A 13,253-nucleotide genomic window follows, 5' to 3' on the forward strand; every position below is an offset into this window, starting at 1 on the left:
AGTATGCTATTGTAACCGCAAAGGTAGCTCGTCAGTCCTCACATCTGGTATACCAAGAGTGAGGCCCTCAACGTGCTCCTGCAAAGCTATGAGAGTCTCGGCCACATCGAGGTCGCAAAGAATAGCCCTTCCGGCAGCCTCTCCTGCTGGGGCAACAGCTGGTACTCTCAGGCGAAATACTAGACGAACAGGACCAACATCTGCATGAACACATGAGTTTGATTAGAGTCTTGATAGAACAAAGCACAGGGACATTATAAACAAAAAAATTAAACAACAATATGGTCAGAGATTTTACCAATAGCACCCCACTGCTCGCCATCTGGCAGTACTAAATCTGGATCTCCCCAGAAGTCCATGCCAGCATATGGATACTCAGCATAAACCATCTCCTGACGATCAAACCACCTGAAGAAGGTATCAGAAAATGAAATTTGAGATTGGCCAGCATGCTTGGACATATGGTCAACCCATCTCTGCATACGTGGTTCAGTAGGAGAAGGTAAGTCGAGTGCAATGTACTGCGGCTGCATCAGTGGTATCTTCTCCAAGGCAAAGGCGGTCAAAATAGAACCGTACCCAAAGTTCTTCAACCTCCCATTCTTTATCTTGGTCAAATGTTCCTTCATCACAAGAAGTACTACGTCGCACCAGTTGAACACCTTCGGTTGGAGGCATTCCAAGGCATGCTGCATATAGGATCTGTTGGCCACATGAAGAGATGCACTACCGGCCATCCTACCAAAAGTAAACAGGATAGTCCTAAGAGACCTGTCAGTGACATCACGGATGATGATCTTGCCGTCTTTACTCGTTGAGATCCTTCTCTGTAATACCGGCAGACATAATCTCTCACAGAATCGCCTCCTCGGGCCGAACCTGACAAAGAGATGGGGGCACCCCGCCTCGACAAGCCAGTCAAGAAATAGATGTCTACTGTAGTCAAGGGGATAGATTTGTCCCTAATCTGGAAAGCCTGATTGATAGGATCCCAAGCATCGAGCAAATACTACAGTAAGTTGATCTGCTATCTCATGCTAGAAATGCAGAAGAACTTCAGCAAGCCACAATTCCGCAGCGCGTTCACTGTAACTGGATCATGTAGGGCAATCATGTCCTCTTATTCATGCTCTTGTTCTCGCCATGTAAGGGTCATCTTGCTCCAAGATCTCTGAAAAAAAAAACAAGAGAGAAGTTAGATCCTGATTTTGATGAGAAACAGGCAAAAATTCCATCAAAAATTGTGCAACAAATTCCCTTTCTGCGCCCAACGCACCTGCAGTAGTGTTCCAGGTGCGTTGAATGTCAAACTTCCTTCATACAGGCCAGGATTCAACGCAGGTTTCGATACTCTGGGGGTGCGTTGATGGCAGAATGAGTCCCTCAAACCCCAGGGGCTCAGAAAAGTAGGGAATAAGGCACAAAATGCAAAAAGGAAACCATGAAATAAAAGAGCTCAGGTTTAGCTCCTACCTGGTCTAGACGGCGCCGAGAATCGTCCACAGAATCTCCCGAAATCAACTGATGAAAATCGAGGGGGAAAGCACCTCCAAAGCTCCAACAAACCAAGTTCAAACGAAATGGTAAAATGAGAGGTAAAAAACACTTTTTATTTACTTTTACGTAGTTCAAAGTAAAATATTAGCGTTTTAATCTCGTTTTCAAGCAAATATTGTTCATTTCTAACTAGTTTGATGAAGCAGTTGAAAATACAGTACAATCTTTGGAAGGACAAAGCTATCTATGGTAAAAATCAAAACAAGACCATCTAATCGAGCAGTTTTAGCGCATAGTTCAAGCTCGTTAAAAAATAAACATAAGATATGAGCAAATGTTTCCACCCGCGTTTAAGCTCGTTAAAAAATGAACTATTCCTCGGTAAATAACCACCGTGAATGAAGCATTTCAGCCATTAAAGCCTTGGTCGTGTTTGCACCGTCACCTCCACTTTTCCATTGGCCGATCATTCACCTCCATTTGATTGTTTACCCATTTTGAGGAACAGCTGCGAAGAGTGATTTCACTAGCCATCCTTGTAACACTGCCATGATTGGAAAATTCCAAACCTTACCTGGAATCAGCTGCTACCCATTTTATCACTCGTTCCTCAAAAGACGAGTCTTCTTTAAGCTCTTTTCAACTGACTCGTAAAATATGAAAAGATTGCCGAGTTTTGGCCTTCCAGCTCGTTAAAGCGACAGGAAGTGCTATCCCTCCTCTAGATTTTAATCTTTTTGGACCTGAGGGATTATTGCACAAAAAGATCGAGCGCTTGTTTTGTTCGGCTCGTTAAAGCTAATCGAAAATTCATCTCTTCTGTATTGTTTTATACTTTTTCGGACTTAAGGGATTAGATGACGAAAAAGGAATTTTGGAGTTACCTTTATGTACCTTTTCAGACTCTCTAAAAATGAAAAGGACCGAGTTATCTTTGTCGTTAGACTCGTTAAAAATATTAATAGCGAAAAACTTGTCTTTTGACGAGAACGAGTTTCACTATCGCTAGGCTCGTTAAAACATAGCGATGGGTTTGCCCGAAGGGTAAATTATAGAACAAGAATATGTTATCCTCCTCAAGCTTGACAAAAATAAAGAGGTACTGGTCAGCAATGACTGGGGAAAAATTGGGAAGAAAACTCAAAGAAACTTTATTGGTAGCAAGTCGCTCTTGAACATGACACTTCCACTCCGTGCCCGAGTCGGGTTGGGTTGTTCCATTCACCAGTCACATTGCCATGGTCTCGCCATACCATCCACATTTGGGGTTAATGCTACCAATCCATCACATAAGTGTCGCCGACATGTTCAAGAGAAGTCATCCAGAAAGGCCACCTGTGTCCCGCCCACTACCATACATTATACTCCATTCTTTCATGACCGCCACCCTGAACCATATATCACCAGATCGTTTTCACCTCCATCAAAATCATTTGCTCCGTTCCGTGTCATTGATGTGGGATTCATTAATGCCCTCCTATGACGGATCACTTCTTGTCGACATCAGCTCATTATCCAAGAAGTTGATCTAGGAACACCCCATTTAGTACTTTGAAGCTTGCATGCCTCAATGGCAAGTTTCTCACTTCCGGCGACAGGTATACATCAATGACCTTCGACCGAAAGATTTTACGTGGTGCTCGATGCCAAGTACTTTATTCACACCATGTGAATTGTACTGCAGTACCTTGAGGGTCATTATCATTATCGTTGATTCCTCTCGCGCTTGTTAACAGTTTACATCATTGATTGGTAATCAAGCGATGTCTTTCCATGTTCGACTTCAAAACATTTCTCACATGGATCGACTTGTACTTCGAGTGAAGATCGGACGAGATTGAAGACCCCAGATCTAGTTTCATCCATCCGGGCTGCGATATATATTTAGGAAAATAAAGACATTGAAATGTACAGCATTGCAGCACAGATAATCATCCTACCAAAAGGATGATGGCTCTATCAGAATCATCAGTCTACCATCAGACGGTTGTCTGTCCTATGTACATCAAAATGAATTTATAAAGCTGAGCATGGGAATGCCCGCCTCAGCTAGATCATGAAAACAGTATGAAGATAATGTATTGTATTGTATCTTATTACAGGTCTCCTCCTAGCATTGAAAGAACTTCGGATCCTCCTAATAAAGCATTTCACCCGATAAACGGCCTCATACTTTAGGGGGCAACTGTTATAGAATTTTTGTGCCTTACAGCTCTAAGCATGAAATGTCCATAAACCAAGTGCTCCTAAGTCCCTAAAAGTGTTGTTCTAACTCCTAAAGGAACAAGGTCAACAAAATACAGCTTCTCCCAGAAGTTCTCCACCAGAAACTGCCTAGAACTAGTCAAATCAGGATCATTTCAGCTGCTCCACTAGCCAAGTGCGTTGCATAGCACCTAAGTCCACTAGCTAGGTGCGTTGCAACGCACCTAAATGCACTACCAGGGTGCGTTGAGCGGGAAATGACAAGTGGCAGAGTCATTCCACGAGGTGGAGAGACAATGGAAGCTTCCAGAATCTTCTCCAATGACACTTGCCTCACTGAATTCGACCAAGGATGAGTAAGAGGCTCTCAGTCTCCAAGTGGAAGCAAGAACTGACAGAGAGAAGCCACTAATCAATTCATGAGCTGACTCATCCTCCTTTCATACATCTATATATGGATCCCTCATCCCAGAGATCCAGAGGCTGGAATTTTGCACATTGTAAGGAATTGCTGTTGGTTTTGAGATACATATCAGAGAATTGGGTGATCTATGCTTTGTTGTGGTTGAAGAAGGGACTTCTTTGCTGGGAGGTCGATGCTGGGTCAGGAATCATCGGTTGTAACTCCTCCTGGATCTTCTTGTATATCAATAAAACTATTTGAGTTTCTTCTCCATGCTTGTGTTTCATTGATGTTTGTTACATTTGTATGGTTAACTTAAATCTGATCCTAAGTTATTTATGAATATAAGCCCATGTCTTTGTATAGTTTCTTCCTTCTGTGATCTTGCAGGTACTTGGTGAAGCTGGGCAAGCAAGGGAGCAGGTAGCTGGAAGCTGTCAAAGAGGAGAGAGATTGGATCAAAGAACTAGCGCAAGACACAGGTTGGTTCATCATATTCCTCTTCGTTTATAGTTCATAAAGAAGAATACAAAAGTAGTTTTCTCTTTTTGTTTCTAAGGTTGTTTTCACACCTTAGTGGGATAGAGCAGATCTAGATAGACACTTTTCCCGATAACAGTAAGGCTATGAAAGGGTTACAGGAACTTATCAACAGATGTGCTAGGACTGCGCCAGGAGAATTGCACGTCGTCTGGAAGATTCGAAAACATAAAACAAGGATGGGGCGTGAAATGAGATTCACCGTGCAGATCAAGGAATACGAGATGGATGAAGTCATTCTAGATTTGGGATCAAATGCGAATGTTCTACCGAAGAAGACATGGGAGCAAAGGGGAAGACCCACGTTGCAATGGTCTCTGATTCAACTAAGAATGGTGAACCAGTAGAAAATCATACCCATGGGGTGATTGTAGGGAGTAACTATGGATATTGAGGGAGCGATCGCACTGGCAGACTTTGAAGTAATAGAGATTGTTGATGACAACAATCCCTACCCCGCACTCTTGGGAATTGACTGGGCCACTGATATGAATGGGGTAGTTAATCTGAAGAAGTGGAATATGATCTTTGAGAAGAAGTCACTGTGCGTAATCATACCCCTGGATCTTGTTGAAGGATTGCGCTATACGAAACCAGTCCGTGACTATGAGAGTGATGATGATCTGGAATACATCTACAAGATAATAGAGTGAAACCAAGACTGGGTGAATCCCACCATGGATAGACGGATTACATGAAAGCGCGAGATTTCCTGCACTTTACATTCTGACGAAGAAGTAGAATGATGGCATAATCGGTTACACGAAGTAACTACGTTGAATTTTAACATGATTACTCAATTTTTGCACTGTGTCAACAGAAGTAAGAGATCTACCTACTTATTACGATCTAAATGATGTAGATACCTTCTTGGATGCATTTGAAAGGGAGGTGCTGGAAAATCAATGCTTCCAGGCCTTGGACTCGTTACTGTGTGCTATGCTTGCAAGATGGTGGGGTATGCACAAAGGAAGCTCTAATGATTGGCGCGAATGTAGGAGAGTGATGCGAGTACGATTTGGGAAGCCTAAGGTGTGACTAACAGACAAGTATGATGGGCATGACAATCAACATGGGAATCTGGCCAAGTGGACGCAAGCCTATGGAGAAAAACCACAACCTCAGTGCGTGCACCTGTTCTGTCATACCCTAGATGTTATATCAATGAACTTGTATATATAAACAGAGCTCTGCCATGGGATAGGTGAATGGGATATCCTGCGCGAAGGGTTCATGATGACCTTCAATTGTGAGGATGGGTCAGACAGTATTGATGAAGCGCTACAAGAGGTAAAAGCAACCATCTTTAGGATACCACAGGAACTTGTAGACCTAATTCAGCGTGAATGGGTTACTCAACTGAGTGGTACGCTAGAATGTTAAAATGTAACTGCTGAAGAGGAGGATGAGGATCTGTGGAATATTAACTTTCCAGAAACAGAAGGACACTCTGAGGTTCAAGGACCACCACAGATTGAGAATTCTGATATAGTCGCGTCAGTGAAAACTAAGCATGTGAACATTAGTACGAAGGCAAAACCCAAATTCGTGAAGATCAGGGACTACTGGGATGACGTGACAGTGTATAAGGTCACTAAATTACTTTGTGAATACCAAGACTTATTCCCGACCAAGTTTATGGATTGAAAGGAATAATCAGATATCTAGGAGCGATGATGATCACGTTAAAGCTCGACACGAATCCAGTTAAGTAGAGGCCTTACTGCTTAAACTCAAAATACAAGGAGAAGGTCTGCATCGAACTAGACAAAATGATCACAGCAGACTTCATTGAGCTTGTGGAAGAATCTTATTAGGTAAGCCCAATGGTGGTGCAAGAGAAGAAGTAGAAGGATGAGATAAGGATATGCATGGATCTCAGAAAATTGAATGACGCTTGTGTGCATGATCCATTCCCAACTCTCTTCACAGATGAAGTGTTAGATAATGTAGGAGGTTAGGAAGCATATTCTTTCACTGATGGGTTCTTGGGGTACCACTAGATCGAAATTGCACCGGAGGATAAGAGCAAAAAAACCTTCTCTATTGAATGGGGTTGCTTTCAAGATACTGTCATGCCGTTTGGATAGAAAAGTGGGCCTGCTATCTTCTCACGCGTGGTTGTTGCGGCATTCAAGAAATATATTCATAAATTCTTGGACATTTATTTTGATGACTAGACTATATTTGGGTTGGTTAAGTGCCATGTAGCAAGCTTGCACTTGATTCTGGATACCTGTCGAAGATATCAAATCATGCTCAACCTTAAGAAGTGTCTGTTCCTCGTTCCTTTTGGGAGCCTATTGGGGCATGTGGTTTGCAGACAAGGGCTGATGGTAGACACTACGAAGATTGTGGTGATTCTGAACTTGGAAGTGCCGAGAAGTGTGAAATAGCTACACGCTACTTTGGGACATACAGGATATTACAAAAAGTTTATCAAGGGCTATGCCCAGATCACCGCACTGATGGAAAATTTGTTGAAGAAGGATGTCACATTCTGCTGGAATGATGACTGTAAGAAAATCCTAGATATATTGAAAGAAAAGATGATTACTGCGCCGATTCTAGTCTTCTCGAACTGGAAGAAAGAGTTCCATGTACATGTCGACACGTCGTGTATAGTGCTGGGGGCAGTACTGATGCAGGATGGTAGAGAAGACTTGGATCACCCTATCGTGTTCGTAAGCTACAGATTATCTAAGCAGAGAAGAACTTTTCCACCACTGAGCACAAGGGGATAGTTATGGTGTATGCGCTCCAGAAGTACTGACACTACTTGCTAGGAGGCCAATTTAAGATGTATACAAATCACTCTGCGCTAAAGTACCTGGTCAATAAGCCTGTGTTAGGGGGGCGTATTTGCGTATGGGTTTTATTGTTCCAAGAATATGATTTTGAAGTTATTGTGAAGCCTAGACGATTGAATGCGAGACCAGATCACCTGTCACACATCAAGATAGGGATGGAACCTACTAGTTTGGAGGAAAGATTACTTGACGCCAAGCTCTTTGTTGTGCATGTAGCGGATGGACATTTTGAAGATATAATACACTTTATAAAAACTAGAACTGCATCGAAAGGATACTCTGTCTAGCAAAAAAAGGAATTAGTGGTATGCGCGACAACTTCTCTCTCATTATTGAGCATCTATACAAGATGGGGAATGATGAAATATTGTGAAGGTATGTACCTGAGTTTGAACAAAGAAAAATCCTCGAGGAAGCTCATGGGGGTGCTGTGGGAGGACACTATGCAGGATGAGCAACCACACAGAAGATTCTATGCACTAGGTTGTGGTGGCCAACCCTTCATCAAGATTCAAAAGCATATTGCAGGGCATGTGATGTATCTCAGTGGACAAGAAGGCCATCGTGGAGGGATGAAATGCCTTTGAATCCACAAATGATGTTGAAACCTTTCGAAAAGTGGGAAAAGATTTTGTAGGACCTATTAAACCTCAAGGAAATATAGGCACAAGGTATATTATTAGTGATCCAGGAGGATTCCGTCGATTCAATTCACATGTGTTCAAGTTTCATCATCAGTATTCAGTGTCATCATCAATTCAGTTCAACTTTGACAGTTCGACAGTGTTGGTTATGGATCAAGTTGTTCAAGTAATGTTTATGGTTTTCATGGCGTTCAATGGATATGGGTTTGTACTTGGTTGTCAACTTGTGTCCATCAATAGTTTCGCCAGGATTGATCGATGACATGTGTCTTGTCATATGACTCGCAGGATTTGGTATCGACATGGGGGGTTGTCTATTGCAAAGGTTCATTGTCAGGGTTGTCCTCATAACTGTAAGATCGATCGACGATATGCTTTTGGTTTGTCACATTGTAACAAATGTATTATAAAAACACCTAATCCTAAAACTAAACCTAGAACCTAAAGACATCATGCAAACATGTATTGTAATAAAAATACATTAAAAAACCCTATGATAAACCTACCTAAATCCCTTACCTATTACATTCAAGTCCTAAAGTTATGTTATAAACCTATCACATTCAAACCTAATGCTAAAAAACCTAAAGTCCTAACTCTCGACCAATGTTAATTGCAAACAAAAAACATTACAAAATTATACACAGTCAGCTTAACTACGCGGGTAGGTTAACCATGTCAGAATTCATGTGACCAGAGCGGGAAAAACCATCGGGTTTAGTATAGACTGCTAGCCCTTAAACCGTAGCAGAGAACACGTGAATGGGTCTTGGATAGATCATTGGAGTTTACTGAATGGGGAAGGTTTACTATGACCACAACATAAGTTGTTGGCATGTGAACAACATTCACCGCGCAATCAGGAGTTAACCATTGAATTAGCAGTAACCATAGCCAAAACCATCGCGAATAATCGTTTTCAAATGGACACAACATAGAACGATAGCCACAACTGCAAAAAACTCCTGCAAGGTGGCAGGTTATGGTTAGTCCACCAGTCACATGTAGCGGTTCCGCACCTCCACCCGGTTAAACCTGACCGCCAGCAGTTCCAGGGTTATAATATGGTATTTTTGGGTTTTGTTGTTAAGTTTTGTTAAACAACTAATTTGATGACAATGCCATCTTACCCTATGTGTCCTTTCACAACATGACTGAGATCTAAACCTAATCAGTTTGCAAACCAAATTCATCTGTAAATCATCCAAGGAGGTTTTAATGTATATGCTGGCCTATAAAAGGTAGTTTTCCTTCATTGATGAGGACGAGTGGTTTTTGACTTTTTTCTTGCAAATTCTGGAGGTCATAGGCAGTTTTGGTTTCAGTGTTACGGGAGCATCCAGAGTCAGTTTTGGAAACCATAAGAAGTGTTGGAAATCTAGTTTAGAGGGCTATCTGATGACAATGATCATAAGTTTCTGCGTGCACATTCAGACTGATAAATTATCTGTGTAATCAACACCTTTTCTTGATTCCTAATAAAAATTGTTTCCCATCTTGAAAGCAAACTCGGAGACGTAGTCCATTAGGGACGAACTCTGTCATCAATCTCGCTGCCTGGTATCTCTTTGTTTTTACTGTTTGCACTTCTATTATGCATCGTTTTTATGATTAATCAGCTATCGTAAAGTCTTCTTATCAAGTAGTTTTCTTCAATTTTCATGCTTTCAGTTAACATTCAAATCATAAATGGCTAATCACTTCTACATCAGTTTTTAGTTTATGATAATCTCAGATCTTATAATCTGGTATCAAAGCAGGTTGCATTTGTAGAATTTTCCATTGAATGTTAACCAAGTCAAAGTCACAACGAGGAGAAGGAATCCTTGAGTAGATTGATCCAGAGATTGGAAAGCGACGAGTCATTCATAAATCGACCATGTCAGGACTTGATGCAGGTGAAAACACTGAAACTAAGATGAGTGAAGAACAGTTTCAGCAGGCATTCTTAACTATGCAGCAGATGTTGGGAGAATTGTATGAAGATAAGAAGATGAGAGATGCAGCTTCTTCTTCAAAGACATTGAAGAAGGACAAAGGTAAAGGGAAGACTGATAAATCACCTTCACCTCCATCATCTCCATCATCATCATCTTATTCTTCTTCTTCCAGTGTAGAATCTGAAACGAAAAAGAAACCTAAGAAAACATCTCTTTTAAAACTTGATGTTCAATTTGACTTACCTGTTTATGATGGTGAAATGAATCCTGAAAAGTTAGATAACTGGATAAAGCAGTTAGAAGTGTATTGTCACATTTAGAACATTTCTAGTGATAAAACTAAAATTCAGTTAGCTACACTTAGAATGGGGGAAACAAGTTTAATCTGGAGGGAAAGTAAAACTCAGATAGATGTAAAGCGTAAAGGAAAATTCATCTCTTCATGGTCTAAGTTTTCAAAAGCTCTTAGGAAACAATTCTATCCTTTAGGATACATGCAATAAGATGTTATTGATTGGCAGCATATGAGGCAAGGTAAAGGGCATAGTGTTCAGGAGTTTACTCAGGAATTCAAAAAGAAAGCATTGGTACTTGGTATTTCATTGGATACATGTGAAACTTTGTTAAAATACATCGACAGTTTACATTCATATTTGCAGCATACATTATTGATGTTTAATCCTGATGATTTTGATGAGGTGTGTGTTTAGGCATGTTAGAGATGGTCTTTACATCCCTCCGTCAGAGATCATTTCTCTTTTTGCATTTCATTTTTAGGTGTCTCACTCGATTCACTCAGTTTCATTCGGCTAGGGGCATGCCATAATCTGATGGAAGGGCCTTGTCACTCATTACCCCTCATGCCTTATGCTGCTGGCTCAGGTCTGTTCATAAAATCAATTTTAAGGTCATTTATAGTCCTGTTTGATGTCTAGGTCAGCAAAGAGTTATTTTAGTCACTAGGTCTAGGGTTTAATGCCAGCAGGCTAGAGAGAGGATTAGAATAAGTTTTCATCGCAAAATTTAGTTGTTATATTGCTTGATCGTGACTTGTCTTCAAAACCCTGTTTTGAAGACAGTCGTCATTTTGTTCTTTGTAATAAATGTCATGTACATTTTTCAAGTTACCAGTTGTCAAAATCTCTAGGCGCAACCCTAGTCATCCTTTGCCATATTCAAAATCAGTCATCTCTACAAAATTTGACAAAAGTTTCATCATTCAAGTTCAAAAGTCAAAGGAAAATAAGGAACAAAGTTTGTTTTAAAATGTGAAAAGAGTAGATGCCAATTTTAAAACATTACAAAAGTGGGTCTTTAAAAAGACAAAATCAAAGCCATGTCTTTATGAAGATATTTCTATATGTATCAATGTCATTTGCATTCAAGAGATCATTCAAAAACCGACTCAAGTTGTGAAAGGGTGAAGCTGTCAAGACTATGTTTATGAGTCTGTGCGGCGCATTGGGTAAGCGCGCGACGCACATAGGCTACATGATGCATTGGGCAGTTTGCCACAGTGCATTTTCCCTCTAGCGCGGCGCATCCAAGAGACGCAGCACACTGGGCTTGTGCACGGTGCACATAGCCTCAAAGACAAAAATTCATCACAACTTCAATAAAAATCAAAACAATTTCATTTCTTCTGCTCCAAGCAGGTTTTTCGAATTGGATGGAAATTCAAAACTGAACGTATCGGATATGGTTTTGTCTCCTATGCAAGAGATAGGACCTCAAAAGTGCCTTGCATTTAGTGCTGATGGATCTAAGCTTGCTACTGGAGGAGAGGATGGACACCTTCGCATCTTTGAATGGCCCATCTTGCAAGTTTTACTGGATCAACCAAAAACCCACAGTTCATTTAAAGACTTAGATTTCAGCCTGGACTCGGCTTTTCTTGCTTCAACATCAAATGACGGCCCTGCAAGAGTATGGGACATCATAAAGGCTGCACCATTAGCTACTTTAACACGTGATCAGGGTGAGAGTATTGAATTTTGTAGATTTTCTCGAGATGGAACCAAGCCATTCCTTTTCTGCACTGTAACAAAAGGCAATTAACTACAGTCTAATTCAGGTGGAAAATCAAGAATTGCAGTCTGGGACATTACTACATGGAGAAAGTTAGGAGGGAAGAAGTTTCTGGACAATCCGATCACTGCATTTGGCATCAGTCGGAATGGAAAATTCCTTTCTATAGAAAGAACCAAGGGAGATATCTCTATAGTTGATGTGCGACAAATGCAAGTGCAGTATTCTATTAAAAAATCTCACCTTGGTGTAGTTATCACATCAATAGAATTTGCCTCTAATGGAAGAGCTTTATTTTCAGTATCACCTGAATGGGCCACAAGAGTTAATCCAATTCCTTGCGAAAGAGATTGGAAAGATTGGGAGATATATCTGTTACTGCTCACAATGGTCTTAATTTCTGTCATTTTTTTCTACATATTTGTTTTTGAGCATTCGGATTCGTTTTGGAATTTTCCTCTGGGAAGGAAACAGCCTGCAAGACCTCCCATTGAAGCAATTCTTGGCGATCTGATGATCAGAATATCTCGTGAAAGATGATGGCACCCAAAACTCTCTATGGAATCAGTTTTGACCTCATATTTATGTTGTGTATATTTAAAGCGAGAAATTGGAGCTGGGATCGTTCATTGACAATACGATTTCCCCTTTATTAAAGGCAAAATCTTAGTTCAAAACCATTTTTATTAAGAATTAGTTTTTATTCAAATGGCAAAAATGAAAGCGAACAGTCAAAGACTAAATGCCTAAATTTAAAATGAAGACATCTACCTAGCAGGGAAATAAGATTGGATGGTCTATTTTTGTTTTCAGTTGCGATTTAGAAGGTCTGCACTACAAGTTCTGCCTACTCATTGGTCATCAAACAGATTTCATATTGAATGCTGCTCCCTTTCAGAGAAAATGGTTGGCTCTTCAGCTTTTGTTTGTTAATGATGATTAAACAATTCCTTATTTTGGTCAATCTGATTTCAACATTTGATTTTATTTATTGTATTGAGAATCATTTGTAAAGGGTCTGAGTTTTGGGAAAGGTGTGGAAGAAAAACGCAGTGATTCACTATACAATTTGGTAAGGAAATTAATGAAATGATGCAGCTCTGATTCATGAGATTCATGTGGTATGAGTTTAGCATATGTCTCTTCTTTCTGTTTCATATGTATTTTTTTATGTTTTACCGTTCAT

At 40.5% G+C, this 13,253-nt stretch overlaps 1 pseudogene; it reads left to right on the top strand.

Moving 5' to 3' along the window:
- LOC149171304 (SEC12-like protein 1 pseudogene) overlaps nucleotides 1–12,607 on the top strand; it is a 56,600-nt pseudogene extending 43,993 nt beyond the window's left edge.
- The last annotated feature ends 646 nt before the right edge of the window (nucleotides 12,608–13,253 follow it).

Source organism: Pinus tabuliformis, chromosome 4_2 (assembly GCF_031772625.1).
Source record: "Pinus tabuliformis cultivar Carrire ecotype Pingquan chromosome 4_2, CPIR1, whole genome shotgun sequence".
Classification (NCBI taxonomy): Eukaryota; Viridiplantae; Streptophyta; class Pinopsida; order Pinales; family Pinaceae; genus Pinus; species Pinus tabuliformis.